This window comes from Nicotiana attenuata, chromosome 1, assembly GCF_001879085.1.
Source record: "Nicotiana attenuata strain UT chromosome 1, NIATTr2, whole genome shotgun sequence".
Taxonomy (NCBI): domain Eukaryota; kingdom Viridiplantae; phylum Streptophyta; class Magnoliopsida; order Solanales; family Solanaceae; genus Nicotiana; species Nicotiana attenuata.
The window spans coordinates 94,513,774-94,527,377 of NC_031989.1; the positions used below are offsets into that span (position 1 = coordinate 94,513,774).

The following is a 13,604-nucleotide window of genomic DNA, read 5'->3' on the forward strand; positions in this document are numbered from 1 at the left end:
TGAGCATATACAAATGTGGATGTGGAAAAGCTCAATGACATACACAAAAAAGATTATAAAAATAATACTCTTTGATATGGAACTCCTAAGTCCAGGCACAAAACATTAATTAGGTAATCTTTTATATAATACAGAAAAATTCTTAACCAATGGATATATCTGGAACTGTAAAAAAGAAAAGAACTTGGATATTCAAATATCCAAACTAGAATTAGCAAACTTAATAATCTGCTCAACTGGATGTCTTATTTTCTTCAAAACAACTTCATAGGTCCTAATATAAGCAAGTGGGTAACTCCCAAATTTTCACCATTCTCCATCTTCAACTCTAATTTCAGCAACATAATAGCAAGTTATAAACACCAAATAAATAATGGACTATATTTTTAGCCTTTTAGACTTTAGAGTGGAGTATATTTTCCTTGTTTCTAAATTATGAATTAGCCACAAGAAGAGAAAGATTAACATATGTGCATGACTACTCCATAGTTTTATTCTATTTGAATTCTTTAATTTTTTTTATATGTTAAAATAGTTTAAATAATTGTTAGTTACGACTATTTCTTTTGTTTGAGAAACCATTAATTAATTTGGATTATATGAATATTTAAGAAGCTATTCAAATTTAATTAGTATATAAATCGAAATTCTATATCGCTATATTAATCCTTATGTTCTAGAATATTCAATATAATATTGAATAGTTAATAACTAAGATTCCAATTCCAATAGTTCAGTCAATTACTATGCATATAAGATTTTTGTTATGTGGGCCCGCTTAGCTTAGAGGTTAGAGCATCACATTTGTAATGCGATGGTCATCGGTTCGATTCCGATAGCCAGCTTTTCCCTATTCTTTTCTTTATTCCATTTTTTAGATGATTGATAATGTTCCTTTGAAATCAAAGAATATTGAAATAGCGCCTTCTTCACTTATATTATTTAGAATAGGGATTAATGTGAGATTTCGAGTGTTAAATTACTAGTTTAAATAAATCAAATTACTTTAAATATCTCATTTATAGATTTCTATTTGTGTAGATGAAATTTGTGCATCGTAGATGGATGTATAATAGGAATCATCCTAATCGTGCGGGGTTGAGGGATGAATTTATTGAAGGGGTTGCTGAATGTATTGCTAAGGCTCAAACACTTGATGTTTTTCTTATTGGAGGAAGGATTAGGTGTCCTTGTGTGAAATGTAAGTGTGTTAAGTTATTGAAATCAGACGAAGTTAAAGTCCATCTCTACAAGAAAGGGTTTGTAGAAAATTATTATATATGGACTGCTCACGGGGAGAATCATGCTAATTTAGATGATGCTAACTTTCATAATTCTTTTGGTGATGAGGGTAGCCCCATTGCGGAGCATAATGTTGAAAATTCTCGATACAATGAAATGATGAGGGATGATTTTGGGACGTTTCCTGGGGTTCAATCCGAACCAAATGATGAGGCTAAGCGTTTCTATGAACAGTTAGTGGAAGCTAGTCGTCCATTGTATGAAGGCTCGGTGCATTCCAAGTTGTCTGTTGCGGTTAGATTGCTAAGTGTGAGCATGTGATTTTTGCCATGTTTAATTTACTCCTACAAATCCATTAAAATTAGGATTTTCCCTTTAATTATTTGATTTCTAGGAATTAATTGCATAATTTTGGTGTCTTGTTTGCATTTTTTGTCTGCGCATTTTTATTCATAAAAAAAATATAAAAAAATATGTTGCATTTTTAATTCATAAAAATACAAAAAATGTGTAGCATTTTAATTCATAAAAAATACAAAATATGTTGCATTTTTTGCATTTAGGCATTTAATTTCACAATTCTAGTATTAATTAGGTATTAATTTAGTTTTAAAATAAAAAGAAAATTGCAAAAATAGAGTTTTGAATATTTTAGGGAATACATAGTCTAATTATGTCCTTGTTTTAGCATAAGCAATAAATAAACAAATATATATAAATACAAAAAGAGAAAAAGAAAGAAAAAGAATTAATAAAAGTTGGTCTTGTTAAAGGACCCAAAATTTGGGCCAAAATACAATTCTAGCCCAAAAGAGGACCCAAAATTCGGCCAAGACCCAGCCCAAACATCCCTGATCCGGTCCAGCACCCCCCACCCCCAAAACGACGTAGTTTAGTTGGTGTTAATCTCAACCTTTGATCTATTTTGATCCAACAATCCGGAACTCAACCATCAATTAATATATATATGTCCTAACCATACCCCACCCCCCATTCACTCATCTCTCTCACACCCCACTCCCTTCCCCACCGGAAATCCCCACCTCCACAGCCCCACCGCATCTCCGCCCCCTCCCGCCTTCCGCCGCCGCCGGCCGCCGGCCGGAAATCGCCTCCGCCGGCGGCGGTGCTCCAAATAACCCAAAAAATACACCATGGAATCCTCTCATCCTCCTCTTTCCAACCCCCAACCTAATTTCCCTCAAATCACAACCACAATGCTCGGATTTCAAATCTAAAATCCGGCCAAAACCCTACCTTCTCCAAACTCAACCAAATTAACACCATACACTCCCCTCACCCTCCTCATTCCAAATCTCCAAACAACAACCTTCAAAACTTAACCGAAATACTTGAATTTTATATCTAAAACCAACGAAACCCTAGTTCAAAATCTTTGAGATTCTCGACCCTAATATCCTTAACCAGGTGTCTTCTTGTGAAGACACATGGTTAGGTATATTACGGGTCAAGAATCTTAAAAAAAGATTCGCGTGTCCGGGGATCGAATCAAGTTTGGCCGCCTCTAGATACCAAAACCAGTGAGTTTTCCCTTTTCCTTTTTCCTATTCTTAAATTTTTTTTTTTGTGACTATTCTGTTTTTTTTTCTTTTTCTCATTTTTTTTGCTTCTGTTCCGTTTTTTTTGTTGTTTTATTATTTTTTTTTTTTTGTTTTGTTTGATTGTTTCGTTCTGATTTTCATTTTTTGTGTTCTGTTTTATGTTCTTTTTTGTTTGTTTGTCTTTAAGTTTTTAGTTAGTTTTACTTTAGATTGAAAATTAGTAGTAATTTTCTTTAAAATTGTTATCATTGATTTATTTAGTAGTTGATTAGTATTAGTAATTAATTTAGTTCATAATTAAGTTTTAATTTGAATATCAGTAATTATTTGTTTAATATTTGTGTTTTAAATTTTGTTTAGGTATTGTTTAATTAAATTAGCATTTTCTGTTATTATAATTAATTTAATGTTCTTGTAGGCTTATTGATTTGGTTATAGCTGATAGTTTTAGTCTAGCTTGGTAATTTTAGACTAGTAAAAGGGTAGTATAGGCATGGGTAAAGGGTAGTTTTTAGGATTTGGTAAATTTCAGAATATTTCAAGGGTAGTTTAGGGATTTTAGATTAAAAAAAGGCATCAAATCTGTTAGGAAGAAGGTACTAGAAGATAAGAGAATATTTTTCTGTTACGGGTGAACAGATTTTAGATATTTTAGAGGGGTAAAAAGGGTAAAACAAGCCAAAAAAGAGGGGTAAAAAAGGAATTAAATAGCTAGGCAAAAATCTGCCATAAGAGTGTATATATAGACCATTAGTATTGATTAAAAAGAGGGAGGAAATCTGGAAACAGTAGAAGGAGAAAATCTAAAACAGTAAAAAAAAGGAGAGAGCTAAGAATCTGAAGAAAACAAAAAAAAAACAGCACGGTTGAGAATTTCTCATTTTTCATTGACTTTTGTGTTTTTTTTCTAATTTTAAAATTTCTAATTTGTTGTTGTTGAGACACTCCTTGATTTTGAAGTATTAGAGATGGTTTGAATTTGGTTCCAAGCTGGTTTGGAGTTTTGCTGTTCGAGTTACTGTTTTATTGGGTCTTCCGAGATATTTTTGGTTCAAGCTATTTGAGTATTGCAATTTGTGGGATTGTGGGCTAAATTCTTTGTTCTGGTGTGTTGAATCTGGGTTCTAGTTGCTGTCTACTGCTGAAACTCACCTCTTTCTATTCTTATTTCCAGGTATCTTTCCTAGCCCAATGAACCATGACTAAGTGCTAATCATGTAACTCAGTGACTATGATGGAATACAAATTGCATTTCGATTCAATCTCTGTTTCTGTTTCCTCTTTTGTATTACGTTATATGTGAGCCTCCAATATTAGGCATTAGATAGTTGGCTTAGCATGCTATGGATTTGGTTCTATATTTGTGTTTAAACTTTTTTTTTTATGATTAAATGGTATAATTAGAGAGTACACGAATAGGAGTTGTATACCTTTCTTTGGACAAACAGATCATGGACTTTAATTGGTAGTTCTATTTTAATTTTATATCTTTATAAGTTCATTTTAATCTAGTGAATCAATTTGCAAAATCAAACTATGTTCAAACGCTATTCTGTAAATTATCAAAATCAAACGCTATATAATTGAACATAGTTTGATTTTGATATCAATTTGATTAAAAAAAAATCAAATTGAATATTTGAATAAAATTGATAGCGTTTGTGCAAATTTGTTTACAGAATCCCTGGTCATGCTTTTGTGCAAATTGAGATGACTTTTGTGTGGGCCGTAAGCATGTGGAAACTATTTTCTAAATTAAAACAAGTTTGGGCCCTTCAAGGGTTCAAGATGCAGTCCCGTTCAAAGTACAAATCTGAGGCCCGTTTCCCTGGGTCACGTTTGGGCTGAATTCATACCCTGGACCTTTAATAATTGGCCCAGTGCTTCGTCACTGCCCTTGTATCACCTGATTACTTGAAGTGTGGATCGCGAGTGTCTGCTTAAATAATCTCGGTCAATAGTTTTATTAATTAAAATCTCGGAAGCTTAATTTGGCCACCTTGTTATTTTGGAATTAAGGCGCGTCATGCCAAACAAAAGTGACAATTGAATGGCCCTCGTTTAATTAATCTTGTCTATCCTTAGAAATCAAGGCGTTCCTTTTAGCGAATTTCCATGGCCCTCGCAAATTGCAAATACAAAACTACTTTATGCACGGTAGTTTAATAATCTTACCTTCCTAACTACGGGTGCACATTTATGTGACCCAAATCCAAATCTCAACAACGTTGAAATGTGCCAAAAATCACGGGCGTACTGGTGCGACGTGGTTTGAGATACATTTTTACGATGTTGCAAGTCTTATAAGAAATATAAATAAAAGCGGTTTTTAATTTAAAATGCGCATAAGTTAAAACATGTATTAAAATCAGATTTTTAGCCAATTATAATAATTTAAGCGACCGTGCTAGAACCACGGGACCCGGGGGTGCCTAACACCTTCCCTCGGGTCAACAGAATTCCTTACACAGAATCTCTGGTTCGCAGACTCCAATTGGGAGTCGAAATTTTCCTCGATTTGGGATTTAAACTAAATCGGTGACTCGGGACACCAAAAACCTGTCCTTTCCCGAGTGGCGACTCTGAAAAATAAATAAATAATCCCATTCGAATAATGTCACTTTAAATGGAAAAACTCCCTTATACACTATCCTTCGGGGGTAGGTGTGTAAAAAAGGAGGTGTGACACTAAGTATTAAATCGGATAGTTCTATTTCCCAAGGGGGCATGGATTCTATTATTGGGCTTATGTATGAACTTAATCCGAGTAACATTGACTTACCAAAAGAATTCTACACTGCTAACAAATTCGTTTCTAAGTTGGGTCTTTCATCAGAGAGAATTGATTGTTATGAGAAAGGTTGCATATTATTCTTTAAGGATGACACATCTCTAGAGAACTATAAATTTTGTAATCAGCCTCGTTTTAAGGAAGTCACGAATATCAATACAAAAAAGAAAGTTCCAGTTAAAGCGATGCATTACTTACCTCTTATTTAGGATTGACTTGTTATTCTTTTTTAGGTTGTTCTTCCTTTAATCATTTAATATTTTGCAAAATTATTGTATGTTTTTTTTATGACATGTTAAAGATTTTATGTTATTGCTTTAATTATCTATTATGTTGCAAAGTTATTTTATATTTTTACGACTTGTTAGGTTGTTTATTTATTTCTTTGTCGTTTAATTATTTTATATTTAATGTCACTTGTTGTATTTTTTGTTTTGTATTTTATTATGATTATATTACAAATATGGCATCTAAGGGGAAGGAAAAGATCAAATCTAAGAAGAAAAAATAATCTGTTCCAACTTCCTCAACTATGCCAAATATGAGTCATCCTCTTCCTCATCCTCCTCAGTCGACTTCAGTGCCTCTGATGATGAGGATGAACAAACTGAATCTGATGTGTAGTAGTTTAGTTGTGATGTTTTGGTTGATTGGTAAACTTGATTGTGTGAGACAACTTTATGTATTGCTTTTAAACTTGAATGTGGGCTACTATTTGGATGTTTTTATGCCCAAAATTGCTAGGTTTAAAGGTTGGTATTGTTGGTTTAAGTTGTGTTAATGGTTGGCATTGTTGGTTTANATTATGAATTAGCCACAAGACGAGAAAGATTAATATATGTGCATGACTACTCCATAGTTTTATTCTATTTGAATTCTTTAATTTTTTTATATGTTGAAATAGTTTAAATAATTATTAGTTACGACTATTTTTTTTGTTTGAGAAATCATTAATTAATTTGGACTATATGAACATTTAAGAAGATATTCAAATTTAATTAGTATATTTAAAGACTTATATTTGCAAATAAAACTTTTGAAATTAGATGTTTATTAATTATATATATGTTAACTTTAATGCAGGTTTTTGCCATTCTTTCAGACTACACATTTGGTTACGAATTCTTTGAAGCCATTTTATCATGAGCCGTGGACTTCTTGGAGAAAGATACCGTACAGCATCAGAGAACAAATGTGGAATCAATTTAGGGTAAAAATTAATTATATTTATTTAATAATTATCGTCTTCATCTAATATTACTTTTTTATATTGCAGACAAGGTGTACATGGCATCCTCGGCATCAAAATGCAATATATTGTATTTTCGAGAAGAAAGCTGCTATAAGGATTAAAGATACTATGTGTGTTGCTCGGAATTACGGTAAAATGTCGGACTGGTTAAGAGAAGATGTTTGGGATAAACTTCTTGAGAAATGGAATACCGCAGAATGGAAGGCACATAGTGAACAAGCAAAGGCAAACAGTGCCTCTAAAAAAGGTGGCTCGTTGCACACAGGAGGTTCGATTACTTTTGCGGCCCATAAACTAAGAATGGTAATAATTTTTTAAAAAAAAATTTAGTTTTACATATAGAATTTTACGTTTGTAATGTCTAACTCATACTTTTTCTTACGAAGAAAAAGAAAAGAGGGCGAGATATGAGTCACGCTGAGGTCTTCGAGGAGTTGCATAAGGAAAAGAAGAAGGATGGTACAAGAGAACACTGGGTGGAGACGCGTGCGTCAGACACATATGTAAAATTCTAACTTCATAATTATTTATGGTTTGTTAATATTAGTTTGTTCACATAAAAGTTATGTTTTTCATTTCAGGAAGATTATCATAAAAGGTTGGAAGAATGGCAACAAACTCAGCCTCCTTCAACTCAACCAATACATGATGATATGGCTTCATTGTGGACAGAGGCAGCGGGTGGAGCAAACAAAGGCAGAGTCTACGGACTAGGAGTACGTCGACCTACAGGTCATCCAAACCCACTCTTAGCCAATTCTTCTTCTCCTCAAAATCAAGAAAAGATGGAAGATGAAACGAAATTCGTGAATTGAAGCAACAATTGGACTCCAATACGGAACATTTGTTAAGATGCAGAAATTCATGCGTAAACATGGGCATGATTTATCTGATGATGAGGATGAACAAACTGAATCTGATGTGTAGTAGTTTAGTTGTGATATTTTGGTTGATTGGTAAACTTGATTGTGAGAGACAACTTTATGTATTGCTTTTAAACTTGAATGTGGGCTACTATTTAGATGTTTTTATGCCCAAAATTGATAGGTTTAAAGGTTTGTATTGTTGGTTTAAGTTGTGTTAATGGTTGGCATTGTTGGTTTAGATTTTGTTAATGTATTGTTAATTTAGATTCTGTTAATGTATTGTTGGTTTGTATTATTGTATTAATGTATCGTTGGTTTAGATTGTTGTTAATGTATTGTTGGTTGGTATTTTTTTGTTTGTAATAGTTTGACAGGTGGTGTAGCTCGAAATTGGGCAAAATTCTGCCCAGTTTTATACAAAATTCCGACTAAATTCCGACGGAAACAGTCGGACAACTGCCCAGATTTAACCATAAATTCCCAGATTTCCGACTGATTCGGTCGGAAATCTAAAAAAAAATTTAATATTCAGAAATTTTTGACGGATTCCATCAGAAATTAAATAAAATTTAATTTTTAATTATTAATTTCCGACTGATTCGGTCGAAAATTTTTAAAAAAAAATTAATATTCAATAGTTTTCAACGGATTCCGTCACAAATTAAATAAAATTTAATTTTTAATTATTAATTTTATTTGTATTATTACGACCGATTCAGTCGGTAAATTCCGACCACTTTAGTCGAAAACGTGAATTATTTGGTTGTCTGACCTTTTTGAAATTTGCGACCACTTTGGTCGGAAATCACCGATAGATTCGGTCGGAAACTTTTTTCTAGGTAGTCGGAAATACGTGATTTCCGACCGAATTCCGACCATTTTGGCCGTCGGAAATATGCCATTTTCTAGTAGTGCTTCAACTGGATGGATTTGATGCTTTGCCGGAGAGTTCTGGTATTAAGATAAAGGTGGAAGATGAGAGAGAGGGAGAATAGATATGGAGTAGGGGATAGGAGAAATTTGAGGGGAGAGAGAAAAATAATACAAAGCTTATTTTATAGCTTAAGGGTAGGAAGTGACCATAAATATATATGTGGCTATAAAAAATCAAAAGTTAGCTATGGAATATAATTTTTTAACGGGATATTTATTTAAAATAAATAAGGTATCAACCTTTGCTATAGGAGGTAACTAATCTTTTTTATACGAGACGTTCCGTACTATTTAACGTCATGATTTTCATAATATTATTTTGTACACTTAACAATGTTAAAAAATTCAACTTTATTTAACGATTCAATTTTAAATTTTGATATAGTATTTTCTCTATTTTAACAATTTCTTTCACTATTACATATGTAATAAACAAGGTAATGTAAAATCTTTAATTTCATGTTCAATAAAAATTTATCGTATAGATTGGAACAAATGATGTATTATCTAATTTAAATTTTTGGATATTGATTTTGACTTTCTTTTTTAATCAGTAGCTCATTTATTGTTCATAAACGATATATAGGTTTTGCCGTAGATTTGCGGCATTCACAACTCAATAAAAAGTCAAAAAGTACACGAATTCGCCAATTATTACTAAGCTCCAAAAAATATTTTGAATAGTTTTTTTGTTTGTTTGTTTTTTGTCGATTTTTTTTTCCTGATTACTTATGAATTGAAAAACGAAGATACCTCTACAAATATTCGTGCTCCCCCTTAATTTGCTGAAACATTACCTTGATTTTTATTTTCACCTATTTACAATTTGTTTGTAGTCTTGTCTCTTAAAATTTGACAAGCATGCATGTTAGCCTAGAAAAAACATTAAAAATTAGTTTCAATACACTTATTATATTTTTCTCTTAATGTTTAGAAGTTGAACCCTATATCAAAAAGTAAGTGGAGTAGACGTGCAGTACATGTTTGGAAGATTTTCTTCTTTTTAACGTGCTATTCAAATTTTTTTGTATTGAAAATGAGTCGTATAAGATGCTAGAGGACAATAAATTATTAATAAAATTTGAGTAGACCTAAATATTTCTTAGGTCAACGCCAAAATAATGGACTTTATTGACGAAGTAAAAATGCTAAGGATTATGAATTGAATTATGTGAATGATCAAATATTAAGGCTTGCATTATTTACATGATACCAATTTTGTTATTTATTTTATGTGTAACAAATTCTTTTACGTATTAATCTGACTATTTGATTTATTGAATTAAACAATATGTGAATACAAGACCCCTATTTTTTTCTAAATTGTGTGAACTAATACCTGATTTAATGTAACCAAAAACGCACAATTCCAAGATTCTGTCAAGAAATAGACCGTGCTTTCATTTTGATTAATTTGCATCGATAACATTAAAGAGAAGTGATATCCTTAATGTTGTACCAACAAGGGGTGTGGTGGAGTGGTATGTACTCGTTCATCCTTAATCAGAGGTCTCGAGTTCGAGCCCCTGGGTATGGAATCACCTATGTTAGGGAGTGCTATACCCCCAATGTGGGACTTTCCGGTGCGAATCCGGATTTAGTCAGACCCCATACGGGTACCGAACACCGAGTGGGAAACCAAAAAATATCCTTAATGCTGTCACTGTTAAAACTGAACAAGAAGACTTTCCACCTGAAAATCACTACTAACAACAATTTACAAAAACAGGCCGGGATGACAAAGATATCAATATTTTAAACAAATATTCTATAATATATTTGTTTGATAACTGTTGTCGTGCCATGTTCATTTTAGCAGTATTAGACGTTGTTAACATCGTAAAGCTCTAGTTAAATCATTATTTGGGGATAAAAGCAATGGTATTTGACTATAATTGAAACTGGCAGTTTTGTATTGATAGAAAATACAACCTTATGTATCGTTCCTTAGCATTGTAAGTCACTGCAAATAATTATTTAATCCTTAATCTTCTTGAATTTGTCGTGTGTTTTCTACTTTGTTTATTGTTTGATGTATATTTATATGCTAGATCTATGCTTACGCTACATATACATGCATGATTGATGAATCATCTCGTTATAATTATAGTATATGTGCATTGTTGAAAACAAATAATATAATTTGTACCGTTCTCCTTATTATCACATGTTTATGTACGTATTTGTTATATATCTATATATTTTTACTTTCATAATTTACGTAATGGATAACTTTTGTCTAATATATTAATTAAAAAAGAAACCAAATATAAAGCACTAAACATATTGTAGGAGGGGAAAGGGTCAATATGATAAAACGTTAAATTTAGAGCTGTGATAGTTCTTTTTACGTAAAGGCAAAAAGAAATTAACTAACAGAAAAAAGAACCTAAGATTGTTTCTAGAGACTATTGCGTTGATACATTTTTGCATTCACAGCAATAAAAAATTAATTAATTGACGAACCATTATTGATATATGAGAGTGAGAACATGCATGTTTTTAAATTGCACAATCTCCACCCATATGAGACTTCTCAAATTGTGAAAGTTCTTTTGTTTCTTTTCTCTTCGTCTAGACTAATACATTATAAAGGTAATTTTGTTTCATTTGATTTTCTATGCCCCACAATTGGTATATTTGATTCTATCCATTAAGTGTAAAATTTAAATTCAAAGTTTTAGAAACGTTCATCTTCTGGCTGATCAAGAAAAATGGAACTTACACGTGTAGTCCATGTTATAAGCTTTTTAAAAGCAATGAAATTAATATTAAAATACATTTGTGATGAGTATTGTGAATTTTAAAAGACTTAAACTGATGAATGATGAGCCTAGCTATTCAACCGACTTGATTGTTGAATGCAAAATTATTAGGTTCTATATGAAATTGCACTAAATTAAGTTAGGTAGGTACTACTTATAGTAAAATTAATTTTGATGTTACTATATATATAATTAAATATATGATATGATCATGTATTTTTTAATACTCTCTTATAAACGATGTTCTCGGTGTACGTTCTATTAAAAAAATCAAACTGTAATATAGTTTTTTGTTAACTAATTATATTTGTTCTTCTTAACTCCTTGAGGATTCTCATTTTATACTCATTAAAAAACGATTCTTCCTTTTAACAAAAAAATAAAGTTGCTAGGAAACAGTAAATAAACACACTGAAAATTAATAGCAAAAAAATACTAACAAAATTTTCTCAATCTCTGTTAGTAGACTGTATTTATAAAATAATTCTGGAAATATAAATGAATATAAACAGAAATGAACATAAACAGAAATGACATAAAACCAATTCGAGCCCACTGAATTCACAGTGTTTCCTTAAGGAATTTAATCCCCTCCTAGTACCCAAGGTTATGGATTATTTCCTCCCAGGATAGAACGAATTACACACTGGTGTAGTGGTACTTCAAACCCCAGACGTTTCAGCGAACACAAAGTTCGGTAGCAAATCACACTTACTTTTTGCTTTGTTTGATGCTAAAAGTATGCAGAAGAATGAGAAGAAACTCAGAAAATCGTAGTGAAATTCTGAGCAGAATAGTGTTGTACATATAGCCAAAGTTGGGCTGAAAACTGAAGAGGTGCAACTCTTCAGAATGGCTGTTTATGCAAAACGCCCACAACATAAATGTCATTACATAAATGGCCATTTACTCAATAATAAAGAGGGAAAATAAAGAGGAAAAATTGAAGAGGGTAGTTACTTTTCTGTTACCAAAACAGAAAAGCGGATTGGGTTTAATATTAATATTCTGTTATTAAAATAAATATTTAATAACATTTCTGTTAATATTTTACTATTAACAAATAAATTTGGTCCAAAAAATTAATCAATCAATCATTTGACCAAATCCGAATCCGTAGCCGTAGCCGTAGCCGAAGCCGAAGCCGAAGCCGAGCCGAGCGAGCGACGACGACAACGGCGCGAGGCTTGCCTTCTTCTCAACTCTTTAAGAGCTAGAAGAAGAGCAATTGCTTATATACCCATAAAAAACCTCTTCCTCTTCCAATATGGGACAATGCCCATTTGCCAAGGGAGGGAACTTAAAATTTCACTCAAAAATTTCATTTCCCTCCATTTCCCATTCACCCTCTTTTAAGTATTTAATATATTAATTAAATACATCCAAAATCCAACAATCCCCCACATGAATGGGGAATGGCTATATCACGGAAGTATGCATGAAAAACTATGTGATTCGCAAGTAAGGATTAATTGCATCTGGATAAGTAGGTTTCCCTTTGAACTTTCCGTAGTGAACTTATGTCGGATATACTTGATCAATCGGTAGATTTGATATCTTTGAACCGTCGAACTTTTGTGTATACCTAGACAACCACAAGTCACACAACCAACCCTTAACCGTCTTTGGTTCTCATTGTTATGTTCGTTTCAGCCATGAACACCACCTGGTTTCATAAGTGCGTAGAGAACTGGCCTTACAATGTTCTCCTTAAAGCGGCTAACACTTCACACTTACATAGGTGATTCCTAAACGTGTCATCCCGTAGATACACTATTTGATATACCCCGTATCAAATTTAGAAATCATTAAAAAGCCTTAATGCTTTATCCTTGGTACTGAACATTGTCTCATCACGAGAATGGACAAAAAGTTTAGTTGACAATGTTGAACCGTCATAAATGACTTTGTTTGATCTCCTTGAACCTAGATCTTGGGATCTCCAGTCTTCTAGGTAGAGTTACCGCCACTATGACTTGTTCTCGGCCACAGTCCCATTCCCCTTGATGACTTCTCAACTACCTCTCTAGTTAAGCCTTTTGTAAGTGGATCCGACACATTATCACTTGACTTTACATAGTCAATCGTGATAATTCCTCTAGAGAGTAATTGTCTAACGGTTTTATGTCTTCGTCGTATATGGCGAGACTTACCGTTATACATAACGCTCCCAGCCCTTCCAATTGCCGCTTG

The 13,604-nt window shown here is 32.5% G+C and overlaps 1 non-coding gene across 1 annotated transcript; it reads left to right on the plus strand.

Moving 5' to 3' along the window:
- TRNAT-UGU lies at nucleotides 773-845 on the plus strand. Its single transcript has one exon. It is a non-coding gene; the product is annotated as a tRNA-Thr (tRNA).